General features: G+C 45.8%; 1 protein-coding gene across 1 annotated transcript in view; it reads left to right on the top strand.

Annotated features, from left to right (window-relative positions):
- The window catches only part of LOC145348018 (uncharacterized), a 649,120-nt gene that overhangs the window by 32,171 nt on the left and 599,045 nt on the right, over window positions 1–17,904 (top strand). The window lies entirely within an intron of this gene.

The following is a 17,904-nucleotide window of genomic DNA, read 5'->3' as shown; positions in this document are numbered from 1 at the left end:
GTCAGGGCTGGAGGGAGGCCAGCGATCAGGGTGGGCTGGCAGGGAGTGGGGGGAGAAGCGGGTCTGTTTCCTGGCTGCGGGGGTGTTGGGGGGGGGTGTTGGGGTGAGCAGGAGGGTCTTGCAGGCGTGGGCAGGTGGAGTCATTGCCACTGCAGGGGGGTGCTGCTGGGGATTGGGGTTCACCTGGGAATGCTTGTGGGTGCTGCAATCGGGCCATGGGGGTTGTTGAAGGGGCAGCATTGTGGTGGTCCTGGGCTAACTAGTAATCGAGCTGGCCAGCAAATGGGGAGACTGACAGATCGGGGGCCACTGTGCATGAGCAGAGTTCGGAATTGTCAGACTCCAGCTTGAGTGGGTTATGTCCCCTGAGCTTTTTTAATAAGATCAACGACTGTGACCTGTGCAGTGCACAGAGTGTGGGAGATTCAGGTCTGAAGTTGCACTGACAAAAGAGTCGTGATTTACACCAGTTTTCTCACCAATTCAACACTTTTGGGATATCTATCTTAGGTCAAACCCTAAATGGTCACTGTTTGGAAAGTGGAATTCCAATCTAGTCTCCATCCCTTTCTGAATGTGTTATGATTTTTTGGAGATTCTCTGTAGTGACCTTCCGCCCTCATTCCCTACAACTTCCATGTAATTTGCAAACTTCATCCTTTTGCGACAAAGGCCGTGCACATTGATTTTAAAGAGAAACTCGACTCAGGAATGAAGCTGTGATCTATGCGGCATGTTTTATTTTTCACTACAGGTGTGTATTTAGGAAAGAATGACAAAAGTCCAAGAGTTGCGTGGTGTAAACAATCAAACAGAGCATGTTACCCGGAAATAAGGCTTTCACTTAATAACAACTTGGAGGCTGATGGCTGGCAAGAAACCACGACAATTACAGTAGGCAGCAGTTGAGGTATCTGGGGCAGGCCAGGAAGGCATACAGCTCCTCTGGGTTACACTGCTTAGAACGACACACTCCTCCCCTTCGGGTGCAGAAGAATCTTCCAGCTGCAAGTCAAAACAAACAGAGTTGAGGATAGAGGCATATAGAACAGCCAGTGGCATCTCTCCCACTCTTCAATCTTAACAATCTAAACACATGTAGTTATCAACTTCCTTTTTTTGTCCCCCTGCGCACACTTTGTCCTTGAGCTGAGTAGGGGTGGATAGGAGTGTTAGGGTTGGGTGACTTAAAGTGGATTACATAATTGGCAGAGCCCGACAAATAGACCTGTTGTCCGGACGATGCAGTTTATTTCTGTCACTTGAAGACCCCAAATGATTCCTTAAAACGCTCCTGTTTATACAGGAGTGTTGCAGCATATCTGCGCGGAGCGAACTCTTATGCACGACGAAAGGGAATGGACAGGATCTATTGCGGAGATTCTCTGCAGTGACCTCCTGTTCTGATTTCCTATAATCGCCACGTATTCTGCAAGCTTAATTCTACCCTGACAAAAACCATGAATTAATTGATCAATAACAAAAACAAGGCATGGTAGTGAAGGAGCACCATCCACTGATTTTCTGTTTTATGATGTCCGTTTGGTTCAGCTGTCAACAACGCTAATTCCCACGATGCGCTCAGGTTGGCGACGAACTTGTCACGAAATTTACCTGTGGAAATGGTTCACATCAAATTCCGCATTAATTCTTACAACCTGACAATAATTTTCATGAAACCGTTCAATCTCTGAGCTTCAGTTTAGGGATGGAGAGTGAAACATTAACCGCTAATACACGGGGAACCGAGAGAGAAATAATATGTACAATTATACCTTCAAATTCTTCATAACGGTAAGCCTCTTCAGTTTCGTCCATGACAGAGTTCCGTGGAAACAAAAGAAAAACACAAAGACCTAAAAGAAACGTGTTGGTCATTTACGCAGAGAACCTGATGAACAAGGATCAGTCAGTTGGAATAGAAATATTGTTATTCCAGTTTCTGGGAGAATGGTAAATTTATATAAGGCAGTGGGCGTTTCTCTCGTATCTTTTAAGATATCCTGGCATGTTTTTCTTGATGTGGAGGTGCTGGCGTTGGATTGGGGTAAGCACAGTAAGAAGTCTCAACGTCAAGGAGCCTGAGAGTCCAAAAGCTGGTGCTGCCAAATAAACAGTTGGACTTTAACCTTTTGTGGGACTTCTTACTATGTTTTTCTTCTGCATGGATGCATTTAAGTCTGAAGATTGTCTCCATTTGCATTTCCTCACGTCTCTGATTACATATTGCTGGGTGTTAGGGCATCAAACCAGGACGTTAAATGATTGGTTTGACAAATGCATTTCTTGTTCTTCAGGATCACATTTAGCACCATGAGAATTAATGGCTCCCCAAAATTCACAGACTTTTAATATTCTCAAACTTATTTGTGCTGTTTGGAAACTTTGGGTGGAATTTTACCAGGTTTGTTCTATGTGTCCAGCTAACGTGAAAATGAGTGAGTTGTTGATCAGTTTTTCAGTGAGTTTTCACATCCTACTTTATGCTCTCAGTCCTGGAAAATATGGGCTAGACTGTTTTCAGCTGTTTGAGGCAGCAGCTGAGATTGGAGCCACAAACTGCGCATGTGCAGAAAAGGGGAAAAGAAAATCTGGCATGACCCCATCTGGTCAGCTACAGCCTCCCTCTCTCCTGATGGACTTTGGAGTCACAGTCAACATTGCTGACCCCTTATACCCCCGCCATCCAAGATTCCCCGAATCCCTTTCACATCTCCCCCTCTTTACCCAACCACACCCCCCCCCTACCCCACCCCACCCCACCCCCCCCCCCCCCCCCCCCCGTGCCGCTGGCCCTGGCCCCGGCCCCAATGGCTGACTGACATGACCCTCTCTCTCTCTCTCTCCTGCCTCCAATCATCACAGTGGCACAAATCCTTCCACCCACCCCCATCAGCACACTTGTAAGTGCTGGGTGGCTTCCCCTCCATGGTAACCAGGCAAACTGCATTAAACTTGCTAGAATGCTCTTATGGGCGCATGTCTCACCCAAACTGCCTGTAGCTAATCTGCCCTAACAACATTAAAAAGACCCAAGGATGGATAGACAGGCACACAGTGCAGGGAGATGCCATTGAGGAAGACAACCCGGAATTTTTGGATGCTGCTCTTGCCAGGTTGCTGGAGGCAGTGGAGGCAAGGCAGGAATACCTCTTCCCCCTGCAGGATGCTATTCCAGAGGAAGGTATGGAAATGCAGCCTGGGAGGCAGTGGCAGCATGCACTAGTGCCAGGGCACTGGCCAGGAGAATCTGGGAAGCAATGCTGTAAGAAGCTGAATGCCGTCTTCTGGGCAATAAGAGTGAGTTTTTTAACCTCCTGTAGCATCTTCCCCCAAGTCACCCCCAAGATCTCCCCACTCTCTGCACCCTGCAGCCTTTCAGCCCTGAGCCCCAATCATCTTCCTTCTCCCACCCAAAAGTATCCCAACTCTTGTCCCCTGAAACCCTGCAGGACTCATGCCATCATATTTTACATAGCTCCTTCTGTCCGCACAGGAGAAGGGTGAGGACAAAGCCAGTGTGTGGCATGTCTGAAATTGGGTTCCCACCCCTTTTGAGGAGCAGGGCACTGGAGCTTGAGGGAGTGGTGGGCATGTGGACTATTGGTGACAGCATGGTCAGGCTGGAGCATAGAAGTGAACACCTGGCAATCCTCCACTTGTTACAAAAATCTCAAATAATTTGCATTCAGCCCAGACTCCTCTCCCTCCCTTGCACTAAATCCTGTGTCTTGTGTTGTAGGAATGGCCCGGCCATACCTGGGCCATCTGGCATCGTGGTCCCTACTGCTGCTCCCACCCATCCTGCCCCTGACAGCTTAGAAGCCTCCTCAGAAGAAGTGGATAAAGGAACCTGTGAGACCAGCACCAGTTTTGCGATAGCCTTTACCTTGCAACTTATCATCCAAGAGACTCTCACATCAGTAGGTCAAGTTAATGGCGAGACATCACATGTGTCATGCACACCAGAGAGTGACCCAGATGTCTTGCCATTAACTTGACCTACTGATGTGAGAGTCTCTTGGATGATAAGTTGCAAGGTAAAGGCTATCGCAAAACTGGTGCTGGTCTCACAGGTTCCTTTAGCCGCTTCTTCTGAGGAGGCTTCTAAGCTGTCAGGGGCAAGATGTTACCTCCTCCAACCAATGTACATCACATGTGTCATGCACACCAGAGAGTGACCCAGATGTACATTGGTTGGAGGAGGTAACATCCGAGGCCTCTAGCATGTGCTGGAGGTGAGGATTCCAGGCTGCATGCTGGGCCTCTGATCATTTCTCCCTTAGCTGCTGGAGATGCAGCAACAGAGCCAGGGAATGCAAGAGGGGCTGACAACAATACTGGATCGGATGCCAGCCTGTTAAGAGGAGTTCCAAATAGAACATAGAACATTACAGCACAGAACAGGCCCTTCGGCCCACGATGTTGCGCCGACCAGTTAAAAAACAATGACCCTCTAACCTAAACCAATCCCTTTTCATCCAAAATCTTTCAGGTGGACCAGCTGTTGCCTGTCTTGCATGGTTCCCAGACCAACACTGCAACGTGGTGGAAAGCTTGGGTCAGGAAATGCTCACCCTGAGCGGCAGGTTCCTCTGAGTCACATTAGGTCTCAGCTGAGGGACTCAATAGGCTTCTTGAGATTCTGTGGCCTATGGGCTGAGAAGCTTGAGAGCTTGTAGGAGATCCACTGGGACAGTGCTGAGGCACAGTGCACTGTGGCTGTGCCCCTTGAGAACATGGCCCACTAACAGAGGATAATGGCTGAAAGGCTGCAGAGCTTGCAGGAGACCCAGCGGGATGGCGCAGTATACTATTTCAGCAGCCATTGAGAACGTGACCCAGTCACAAAGGGTCATGGCTCTGGGATTGAAAGCATTGGCAATTGCTGCTGCCATTGATAGGCAGCCCCGGAGTCAGAGGACCATTGCAGAAGGCCCAAGGCCAAGGCAAGATCACAAGTGGTTCTCCAGAATTGGCAGTGTTGGGTGATGCCAGAACTTCTAGAGCTCACTTCAGAAGCACCGCCATTCCATGGAGTGACCCATGGGCTCACCGGAACCCCGAGGGAGCTCGGGTCCGCACAGGGGCCTTCCGCCCAGGAAACCATGGTTGTGGCTACACCTTTATGACTCCCACTTCCTAACACTGGGGCATCTCAGGAGCAGCAAGATAGAGGGAGTCATGAATATATCCCTGACACCTGGAAGCCAACCAGAGCTTTCAAGGTCCAGACCATCTAGAGTACAATCGCAACTGCATCACAGGCCATAAGCCTGTAGGCAACTGGCCACCTCCAACTCCGAGTATATCCTGGGGAGATATGAAACGTAGTGTTGACCCACGTAAGGTTAAGGAGTTATAGCACTACTAAGATGGTTTGGGTGAAAGGCAACACTAGGTAGATAGAATGGGGAGGCACTTTAAAGTCTCACAATCCGTGTTTACATTATTATCACTTATTTTGAAAGATCTATTATTGGCAACAATAAATGTTATTTCACCCCACACCTGTGAATAACCTGTCTCTAATTAGCCTTGAACAGGAATGTCCTTATCCCGATGGTTGCCAGAGGGATCCTACACATTAATGTCATGGCAGAGACCTCTCACTGCACTGCTGCTGAGAAAATTAAGGCGCTTAAATAAGTTACTGGCTATAGTGGATAGTATGAATTGGCAGCGACTTACAGCATCTGTCATGAGATTGTCTCTGAGGGTGCCATGAGAGATTCCTCCCCCTCACCTCCCCACCTCCCCCCACTGCAACCCCCCCCCCCACCCGTTCTGGGGCCTGCTTGGCACCTGATGCTCCCTTACCCTCCACCTAGACACAGGCCCAGGTGCCAGCATGCATGCAGAGCTCAGGTAGGTTTTTAAACTAGTTTGCACAAGGGCATCATCATAATGGTGCATAGTGAATGGTGCTCTAGTTACAATGTTGCAGGAGGCTGTAGGACTCCAAGAGGGGCAGTGAGGGGGCAAATGGAATCCACGTGCTGCAACACAGGCCCCAAGAGACCAAAGAGCGTGGTTATCAAGGCCTCTCTCGCCGCCTCGCATGCCTGACCCTTGCTGCCACCAGTCTCTAGCACCTGGGTGGTGTTGCTTATTGCCCTCCTCATTTTCTTCCTCTTCCTTCTTCTCTTCCTCCTCCTCTTCCTCCTTTTCCATTTGCTGGATGGTCCCCTCCAACAATGCCCATCTGGTAGGCCTCCATGTCCTCCTCCTAAAAAAGTCTGCTCGCTGCTGTGCCAGGTTGAGTAGGCCTAATGCACCACCACAATGAGGAACAATATGAGGGGTCTGTACTGGAGGAGCCCCCCCATCGAGCCCAGGCACCTGAACTGGATTTTGAGGAGCCCTATGCATGCTCCACTACTGAATGGGTGGCAAACTGGACCTCTATATCGGGTCTCCACATCTGTCTTAGGCCTCCGCACAGACTTCATCAGCAAAGTTCGAAGCAGGTACACCATTTCCCCCACAAGCCATCCCTGCACTTGGGATCCTCCTCAAACACCTCCAGGACATCAGAACTCCACAATACGAAGCTGACTATGCACTCTGCCAGGGTGTCCATTGCAGACATGCATGATATTCAGCTGATAGTCACACAGCAACTGCACATTTATTGGGTTGATGCCCTCCCTGTTCATGAATCTTACTGGATTCTTCACTGGGGCCTTGAGGGCGATGTAGGTGCACATTTGGTTTCCCTACAATGGCCGCAAATCCTACAGTCCAGGCTTCCTGCTGGCCCTGGTCCAGGTCAGATTTAATATACTGGTCAGCCAAGGCAGACAGGCCATCTGTGACCTCCTTGACACACTTGTGGATGGATGGTTGCGAAGTGCCACATTGGTGTCCACTGGTGGTCTGGAAGGACCTGGAGGTGTAAAAGTTTAAAGCATTTGTCAGCTTAAGACTTGCCCCCTTGTGCCAGGTCCTGCAACAAATGGTGCTGGTGTCACACTGCCTCTTTTCAGAGCTGGAGCCATCGGCGACACACAAGGTGTGATAGTTGCTTAAAGGGTAATCATGTGCAGAACTGCTGGGGTCTCCACTTCCTTCTTCCCCTCCCTCCACTCTGGAGAAAATGGCGGCCATGTCTTACCTCTGTTGGCCGTCTCCCTCTACTCCTATGAGTGGTAATGTATGGGCCTCCTCTGCCTGCAATTCATCCTCCTGCTTCTCCTCCTCAGCTCCAGCAGCAACCAAAAGAACAGGAAGATCAGTTGGTTGCATTGCAAAAGCCAACTCATCAATTTGAAGGGAGTGCAATTTGGGGAAGGGGAAAGGCAGAGGGAGAGGTTAAAGAACTCTGTTCACCCCCAGCCCAGCAGCACACACTCCCCATACACCCCCTCACTCACAGACCCCCAGTAACACAAACTCTCTGCACACCTCACTTCCCATAGTCCTCTCACAGACCCCTAGCAACACACACTCCCCATATCCCCCCCACAGACCCCAGCAACACACATTCTCCATACACCCCCCCCCCCCCCACAGATCCCTAGCAACAAAACTCCCCATAACCACCCATAGAACCCCAGCAACACATACTCCCCATTCCCCCCGCCCACAAGCACTCACCCAGAACCATGCAGTGGTGGCCACAGACAGTGCTCTTGATAAGCCTCGAGCTTGCAGCACTGCCTCTTCAAAGAGTTTTCAGCCCATCCATCATCTGCAACAGTGTTTGCTGCTACCTGCACTAGGAGCCAGAGTCAGTGCTAAGGCGTGAGGTTAGTGCTGTGAACTGGGTCCGTGCTGAGAGTCCAGGTTTGGTCCCCATGAGAAGCAACAGCCCCCACCACCACACACTCACAGCTCCTGCCCCTCCCCCCAACCCGAAATGCAGCATGGTCACCATGAAACACCGTTCTCTGAGCAGCACAGAGCAGTTTGCATGCAAATACTTACCTCCTGGCTCACCCTCACTGATCAAGCACCCGAATCCGACTTTTATAGAGGAGATGTCTTCCTAACCAATCTGGGTGCAGTGCATGAGGTCGTTATGGCAGATAAGCTGGGACAATTGAGAGTGAAGCTTGTTAATGACATTGTGATGAATGCAAAAAATGCAAATTGCCATTTCACCCATTTTGGATGGGCTCCCGATCGTGCTGATTTTTTCTTGATAAAATGAAATGGGTGCAAAAACATGCTAGTTACATCACTTCCGATTTTACAACATTTTCCCTCCGCAAAATGAGAATGATGAGGTTGTAAAATTGCGCCACATGTGTCTACTGCTTACATTTATTTCTGCCTTTTCCTACTTTTTTTTAATTTCTTCATGGGAACATGGGCATCACTGGTTCCACCATTATTTATTGCCCATCCCTAATTGCACTTGTTTAGAGGAAATTTAAGATTTACTACAATGCTGTGCATCTGGAGTCACATGTAGGCATTAGCAGGTAAGGATGGCACAGTTCATTCCCCAAAGGACATTAGTGAACCAGATCTTTTTTCAAGCAACAATCAGCAATGGTTTATGTCAACATGAGGCCTTTTGATGCTAGATTTGTTCTGTGTTAAATTCCACCGCCTGCCGCAGGGGAATTCGAACCTGGGTCCCTAGTCCATCGAGAATATTGCTGTGCCGCTACAACCCCTTCTCTTTCTTCTTGCTCACTTTTTCAGTAATTAGCAAATCATAGAAGCACAGAATTGTTCTGACTCAGAGGAGGCAATTTGTCCCACTGTGACTTCATCTGCCCTCAAAATTAAAGAAAAAAATTCATCTCATTCCATTTCTCAACGTGGGGCCCTTTGCTCTGCACATTCTTTTATTTTAGATAACAGTCTATTCCCCATTTGAACGTTCCAATTGAATCCGCCACCATCTGAGACACTGCAAACTTGGCCCTAAATAGTCCCTGTAAAGATCATCTCCTGACTTTGCATTTTATTCTTCATTAACTTAAATTTGAGCCCTCTCTTTCATCGATCAATTCCATAATCATTCTTTCCCTTCATATTCTGCCGAGAGTCTTCACAATTTTGAATTGATTTATCAAATTCCCTTTTAATTTTCTTATCTGTTAGGAAAGCAATCCGAATGTCTTCAACACATATCAAAAACTCAAGTTTCTCACCCCTAGGAAAAATATGAATACTTTCTATTTCTCCCGAATGCATCAGATCCATCGTAACATGTCCTTCCCAAAATGGGATGCACTGTTCTAGCTGATCCGTGGCATATACAAGATTACCATAAACTGTGCTGATTTTAAGACAGTTGACGATGCTTTCTGATTTATTTGCTGCTCGCTCAATCTGTCTTGCCAGCTTCAATGTCGGCTGAACTGACAGAACAGTCAGGATTTAGAACAGTTTTCCCGCCAATTCAGCACTTTTGGGAGAATCGCAACCAATGTGTATTCCGGCGACTTTCTTCATTCACGTGTTCTAAATAAAAGTAAACGGATCTTTTGAGCCAGTGTTCCATTCTGGGACCTTCCCGTTCAGTAGTAACCTCAGCTGAGACTATCACTAAAACCAAACTGAATAACACATTGACATTTTTCTACTGCATGCATTTCAAGAACATAAGAAATAGGAGCAGGAGTAGGCCATCTAGCCCTTCGAGCCTGCCCTGCCATTCAATAAGATCATGGCTCATCTGTCGTGGCTCAGTTCCACATTCCCACCCTCTTCCCCATAACCCTTAATCCCCTCTCTTATCAAAAACCCATCAACCTGCGTCTTAAAAATATTTAGCGAGGTAGCCTCCACCACTTCAACGGGCAGAGAATTCCAGAGATTCACCACCCCTTGAGTGAAGAAGTTCCTCCTCAACTCCGTTCTAAACCGCCCCCCCCTTTATCTTGAGGCTTCAAAATTAAATTTCAAAATTAAAGTCGGAGTCTTTATTGGTGCCATTTGCGTCTTCTGACTCAAGACGTCGGCCTGGTCTTATTCAGTGAAGTACACCACAGAGAGGAAAACACAATGAAAACAACCTTGCAGTGGGAGAAAACAAGAAAAAAAGTCTGATATTAGATATTTCTTTCACCCACTGAATCAGTGTTTGATCCTGTTGACTGCTTTCCGTTAGTTCTCTTAGGGCATTACTTTTATAAACTGTGCAGCTGGTAAAGCGCAGGACTCCAGGATCCTCCTATAAGTGTTTCAAGGTCATATATAGTATTAGCCAGATGCAGAATAAAAATCTCCAAATTGTCATTGAACAGTTGCAAGGTTTGTGCTTCCTTCATATGTTCTGTCATACTCTTTTCCAGTGTAGATGCACTACGGGAATAACACAATCTTTCAGAAGTGTGCATGTGCATACGTCATCTCGCTTTCTTCAGAACTGAGAGATAATCAGTTCACTATCTGACCATTCTCAGTGGCAACTGTTCAATCCAAGGGTTCAATCTGGTGAAAAATTGGTGCACAAATTCCGTTAATATAGATACCCTCACTGTAATCCGGGTGAGGCTTTATGCACCGCTGTGAAATCACTGCAACACTATTTCCTGCTTTTATTTAAATAGCCTGGTGATTAAAGTCAGATGTCAGTTGGCTCATTAATTGTTCACTTTACCTTCATGGTAACTCTCTATGTCACTTTCATCAGCACACCCAAATCAATCGGATTATGGGTATTCAATAGATTGATAATTATAAACTATATTGCACTTTATAATTCTTAGTAAGAAACTCTCTGGCCTCAACATTACACCCACTATATTCTACTGGTCATTGTATGTCACACACTTAACTTATCTACATCGTCTGACAACCTCTTCTGTCCCCATTCCAATTCGTGGTTTAAATTAAAGAAAGATCTGGTGTCGTCAGGAAGTTATACATATTTTTTGAAGTATCCGTCTTTGAAATATCTGAAAAATATGTGAAGAACCATTACGTTTTTTACAGATACGTGGGCAAGAACTACTTACATTGTCAAGACGTCCGACTACTAGAGTAAGCAAACTTTAGATAACTCATTATGGATATAGCGATCACAATGAAAGTTTTATATTTGCAATTTACTCCTCAATTTACTGCCTAAATAGGTGGTTGAAACAGATTCATTATTAACAGTGAGGGGTGCTGAATAAATCTACTAGGGACAGATTTCAGAAATATGGAGAAAGGACAGAAGATTGGGGTTTGTGGCGTAGCTTTACCAATGAGCTTTACCAACGTTTACAGTCGCTCCATAGAAAGCATTCTTTCTCGTTGTATCACAGCTTGGTATGGCTCCTGCTCTGCCCAAGACCGCAAAAAAAATTACAAACTGTCATGAATGTAGCCCAATCCATCACGAAAACCAGCCTCCCATCTATTGAGTCTGTCTACACTTTCCACTGCCTCCACAAAGCATAATTAAGGGTCCCCAGGCATCCTGGACATTCTCTCTTCCACCTTCTTCCTTCGGGAAAAAGATGCAAAAGTGTGAGGTCACATATGAACCAACTCAAGGGCAGCTTCTTCCCTGCTGCTGTCAGACTTTTGAATGGACTTACCTTGCATTAAGTTGATCTTTCTCTACATCCTAGCTATGACTATAACATTACATTCTGAACTCTCTCGTTTCCTTCTCTAAGAACAATCTGTACAGCACGCAAGAAACAATACTTTTCACTATATGTTAATACATGTGATAATAAATCAAATCAAAAAAAGCCAATGTAAGCGCACCTTACCAAATATCATTGGTCTGTGGTCCATGGTTAAATGGTTCTTGAAGACAGAAACAATTTTGTGAAAAGTTTTTGATGCGAAATTCATAGAAATCTGCACTGTGTGTACGATCTACAATGCAGACTGCAGTAATGTAACAATCTTAATTCAAAAGCATGTGCTCCGGCCCAACGTCTATCATGGAACAGCGTACAGTTTTCAAAATTGCACTGACACCATTTCTGCCAAGTCACAATTTAAGAACAAAATAGATTGGAACTGGGATGACCATCCTCATCCTCCAGCCTTCTCCGCCATTCAAAACTATCCATCTGGACTGTGGTCTTGCTTCCAATTTCCTACTCATCAGTCTCATCCCCATAATCATTGACCCCTCACTGATAAAAACTATGTTCAGCACAGGAGTGAATGTATACAATTGTCCCTGTTGACTCATCTCTGGGGTTGAAAATTTCAGAATTGTCCACCCTCTGCCAGCATATTCCTTCTGAGTGCCTTCTGAAATTGGAGATCTGTTAGCTTCAGGCTGTTTCCCCTCTTTATTAGTACCACCATTTGAGGAAGCCCCCTCAGAGCATTTACCCTGCCAATCACTTTCATTAAAGAGAGAATCACAAAAATATATTCCCATTATCAAAATGGCCACTAAGCAGAGGACACAGAATGAAAGTAATTCGCAAAGGAGTCAGAGATGCCATTTGGAGGTTTATATTTTATGCAATAGTTTCTCTACTCCTGCTCCACTGCCTGAAACTGCAGAACAAGTAGGTTCGATGTCAACATGCAATCAACACAATCCGATAAATACGTGAAGAGACAAATCCAGAGATATGGGGCATAAGCAGAAAACTGGAATGCATCGGAAATGATTAAGATGCAGCATACATAGCATAATGGATGGTAATACCTTCCATGCTAACATCAAATGAGTCATGAACAGAGCGCTTACATTAATACATTCAACTTAGGAATCAGCTGACTGCAAATTGCCCAAACAATTTCCAATTCAGATATATTTTTCCTTAAGTAACTATTCTGAAGTTTATTACATTTTTGATCTGAGCTGCAATCAATATTATGTACAGTTTGATATGAATTGCTTATAATTATGTTGCATCCTTCTTGCAATGAAGTCAACATTCAATTCATCTCCCTATTTTCTTATGTTAACTCCATAATATGGTTCCAGATTCATATATAGGAACAACACACCACCCTACATCCCAAGCATTTTGCAGACCTCTCTGAAGTCCAGGAATATCTACGTTATTTCTACTTCCAAACTGTTTGGGTGACCTTACAGTTGTGCACGTTATGTTCAATCAGCTTTTTCCCCCCCACTCACTTAACCATCATTTTCTATGCACTTTATTCTTTCTTCCTATTTTCCTTTCCATACGTTTGCATTTTCAGCATATTTTGTGTTAGCACTCTTGATCTAACCGACGTCCTTTTCAGAGATTTGAACTGAATATCTGTAACCAACAGACCGTTGGCATAAATTGTAGATATCCATTTACTTTAAACAATTAAGTAACTTTGCCACATTATGTCTTACTTATTGCCAACTAGTACACCACGTTCTTCTGCCTGTTCCAAAAGAGGCAAAATTTTACACTATTAACTCCTGAAAATTGTTACAGGGAAACATCTTAAAAGAGCCACTTCCAAACATACATGCTAAATATTAACTCTGGTAATGGAAAAATGACCCTTGCCTTCAACTGATTCACATAATCCGACTTTCACACAAATCATATGTCATGCTTTGGCATAACTACTAAATAGAGAACTTATAATTTATGGAATTTCCTTTCTCATGTCCAAGAAAAAATTCTCTAACAAGAAATGTCAAAGTTTTGAAAGAGAAATTCGAGAAATAATGGGTCTGGTTGCGCACCTGTAAAATGAGAATAAAGATATTTTGAATCACATATGACACTAGACTGTGAGACGGTTTTCCCCGTTTTGTATAATCCCCCCACTATTTTTAAGAGAAATCGAGTGGGAAGGGAATGTCCCTGTCGTTTACAGAGTATTTATCATATACTATTCCTTATTTTATGCTTATTCTACTTTTCTGTAATGGTGTGATATCATTGGATGGCTTTCTAACTGAATTCAATAAGTCAGACATTTATGTACGAAGATATGGTTTACGAGCACCGGTATCTCACAAAGCCCCTTGAGAATTCTTCTCTATTCAACACGATCATGGCTGATTTCTTTGTAATTTTGAACCCATGTACCAGCCTACAGGTAAACTATTAGAACATAGAACATTACAGTGCAGAACAGGCCCTTCGGCCCACGATGTTGCGCCGACCAGTTAAAAAACAATGAACTTCTAACCTAAACCAATCCCTTTTCATCCATAAACCTATCCACGGATCTCTTAAACGCCCCCAAACTAGGCGCATTTACAACTGCAGCAGGCAGGGCATTCCAATCCCTCACCACCCTCTGGGTAAAGAACCTACCCCTGATATCCGTCCTATAACTACCCCCCCTTAATTTAAAGCCATGCCCCCTCGTGCTAGCTTTCTCCATCCGAGGAAAAAGGCTATCACTATCCACCCTATCTAAACCTCTAATTATCTTATATGTTTCAATAAGATCCCCTCTTAGCCGCCTTCTTTCTAGCGAAAACAACCCCAAATCCCTCAGCCTCTCCTCATAGGACCTCCCCTCCATACCAGGCAACATCCTGGTAAACCTCCTCTGCACCCTCTCCAAAGCCTCCACATCCTTCCTATAATGTGGGGACCAGAACTGCACACAATACTCCAAGTGCGGACGCACCAGAGTTGTGTACAGTTGCAACATGACGCTGCGACTCCTAAATTCAATCCCCCTACCAATAAACGCCAAGACACCGTATGCCGCCTTAACAACCTTATCTACTTGATTCCCAACTTTCAGGGATCTATGTACACATACACCTAGGTCCCTCTGTTCATCCACACTATTCAGAGTCCTCCCGTTAGCCCTATACTCGACATATCTGTTATTCCTACCAAAGTGAATTACCTCACACTTCTCCGCATTAAACTCCATCCGCCACCTCTTGGCCCAGCTCTGCAACCTGTCTAAGTCACCCTGCAAACTATGACACCCTTCCTCACAATCTACCACACCTCCGACTTTGGTGTCATCAGCAAATTTACTAATCCACCCAACTATACCCTCATCCAGATCATTAATAAAAATTACAAACAGCAGTGGCCCCAAAACAGATCCCTGAGGCACACCACTCGTAACTGAACTCCATGACGAATATTTACCATCAACCACCACCCTCTGTCTCCTATCTGCTAGCCAATTCCTGATCCAATTTCCTAGATTACCCTCAATCCCATACATCTGCATTTTCTGCAGAAGCCTACCATGGTGAACCTTATCAAACGCCTTACTAAAATCCATATATACCACGTCAACTGCCTTACCCCCATCCACCTCTTTGGTCACTCTCAAAAAACTCAATAAGGTTAGTAAGGCACGACCTACCCGCTACAAAACCATGCTGACTATCTCCAATCAATTCATTACTCTCCAAATAACTATAAATCCTATCCCTAATAATTTTTTCTAAAACCTTGCCCACAACAGAAGTAAGACTCACCGGTCTATAATTCCCGGGGAAGTCTCTGTTCCCCTTCTTAAACAATGGGACAACATTCGCTATCCTCCAATCTTCCGGTACTATACCTGAGACCAACGACGACCTGAAGATCAGAGCCAGAGGCTCTGCAATCACCTCTCTTGCCTCCTAGAGAATCCTAGGGTAAATCCCGTCCGGCCCAGGGGACTTATCTATTTTCAAACCCTCAAGAATATCCAGCACATCCCCCTTTATCAACTGCAATACTGTCTAGTTTACACCCCTGCAACCCAGTGTTCTCCTCAGCTACATTCATGTCCCCCTGCGTGAACACCGAAGAGAAATATTGGTTCAATGCCTCACCAATCTCTTCCGGTTCCACACACAACTTCCCTCTGCTGTCTGTAACTGGCCCTAATCTTGCCCTAACCAACCTTCTGTTCTTAACATACCTATAGAACGCCTTAGGATTCTCCTTGATCCTATCAGCCAAAGTCTTCTCATGTCCTCTTTTAGCCCTTCTTAACTCACTCTTCAACTCCCTCCTAGCCAATCTAAAGCTTTCTAGTGCACTACCTGAGCCCTCAAGTCTCATCCGAACATAAGCCTCCTTTTTCTTTTTAACCAACGAATCAACTTTTTTAGTGCACCACGGTTCCCTAGCTAAACCAATTCCTCCTTGCCTGACAGGGACATACCTATCAAGGACTCGCAGTAGCTGCTCCTTGAAAAAACTCCACATTTCGGACGTTCCCAGTCCCTGTAGTCTCCTAGTCCAACCTATGCTTCCTAATTCTCTCCTAATAGCCTCATAATTACCCTTCCCCCAGCTAAAACTACTGACCCGAGGTTCATGCCTATCCCTTTCCATCACTAAGGTGAACGTAACCGAATTGTGGTCACTATCACCAAAATGCACACCAACTTCCAAGTCTAGCACCTGGTCTGGCTCATTTCCCAGCACCAAATCCAATATAGCCTCACCTCTAGTTGGCCTATCTACATACTGAGTCAAAAAACCTTCCTGCACGCTTTGTACAAAAACTGACCCCTCTAACGAGCTAGAGCTATAGCAATTCCAATCAATATTAGTAAAGTTAAAGTCCCCCATAACAATTACCCTATTACTTTCACTCCTAACCAGGATCGTCTCCGCAATCCTTTCCTCAACCTCTCTAGAACTTTTAGGAGGTCTATAAAAGACTCCCAACAGGGTGACCTCTCCTCTCCTATTTCTAATCTCCGCCCATACTACCTCAACAGACAAGTCCTCATCAAACTTCCTCTCTGACACTGTGATACAGTCCTTGACTAATAATGCTACCCCTCCCCCCCTTCTACCTCCTTCTCTACTCCAACTAAAGCATTTGAACCCCGGAACCTGCAACAACCATTCCTGACCCTGCTCTATCCATGTCTCTGAAATGGCCACAACATCAAAGTCCCAGGTACTGATCCACGCTGCAAGTTCATCCACTTTATTGCGAATACTCCTCGCATTAAAGTATACGCATTTCAAACCCTGCTCCGCCTCACCCCCATGATGCCGTGCATTGCAGTCCCCATCTATGCCCCCCTCACTTTCACCCCCTCTACTCAGGATCCCACCCCCCCTCCGAATCAGTTTAAACCTCCCTGTGTAGCCTTTGCAAATTTACCCCCCAGGATATTGGTTCCCCTCTGATTCAGGTGTAGACCATCACTCTTGTAGAGGTCCCACCTTCCCCAGAATGAGCCCCAATTGCTCAAGTACCTGAACCCCTCCCTCCTGCACCATCCCCTCAGCCACGAGTTCAAACTTTCCCTCTCTCTATTCCGCTCTAAACTATCCCGTGGCACAGGCAAGAGTCCGGAGATAACCACTTTTTCTGACTTGGCCTTTAGTTTCCACCCCAACTCCATAAATTTCTGCTTAATATCCCCTTCCCTTAACCTCCCTATGTCACGTGTCCCCACATGAACTATAACTTGGGGTTGATCTCCCTCTCCCCTAAGAGTCCTGAATACCCTTTCCGATACATCCTGGACCCCAGCCTCTGGGAGGCAACACACCAGCCCTGAGTCCCTACCATTACTTCCGACTCTCCTATCTGTCCCCCTAACTGTGGAGTCCCCAATCACTAGGCCCAATCTTTTACATCCCCTAACCACCTGAGCTTTCACAATAGGCTCACCCCCAGAGACCTGCTCCCTTTGGCTATCTCCAGTTGATTCCTCCTCAACTGTAGCCTCCAGGACCGAAAACCTATTTTGGAGGGGAACAGCCCCAGGGGATTGTCCCCCCAATTGCTTCTTTCCCCTCTTCCTGGCATTTACCCAAGACTCATTTCTAGGAGTGACTATCTCCTTATAACTCCTATCGATGTCTGCCTCCGCCTCCCGAATTATGCGGAGTTCCTCTAATTCCACCTCCAGCTCCTTTACACGCTCCTCCAGAAGCTGCAATCGAACACACTTCCTACAGGTAAAATCACCAGAAACACTACTGGAGTCCCTCACCACATACATCCCACAGGAGATGCAGCTTACTGCCTGAACTGCCATCCCTGAAACAATTACCAGCAGACAAAAAAAAACGAAAAAACCCCCAAAAAAACAAAAAAAAACTTCCCACACGCTTATTAGGTTAGAGG

This window comes from Carcharhinus amblyrhynchos, chromosome 9 (assembly GCF_965287045.1).
Source record: "Carcharhinus amblyrhynchos chromosome 9, sCarAmb.v2.hapA, whole genome shotgun sequence".
NCBI classification, from domain to species: Eukaryota; Metazoa; Chordata; class Chondrichthyes; order Carcharhiniformes; family Carcharhinidae; genus Carcharhinus; species Carcharhinus amblyrhynchos.
The sequence above is the reverse complement of the archived record's forward strand: the minus strand, read 5'-3'. Positions and strand labels throughout refer to the sequence as shown.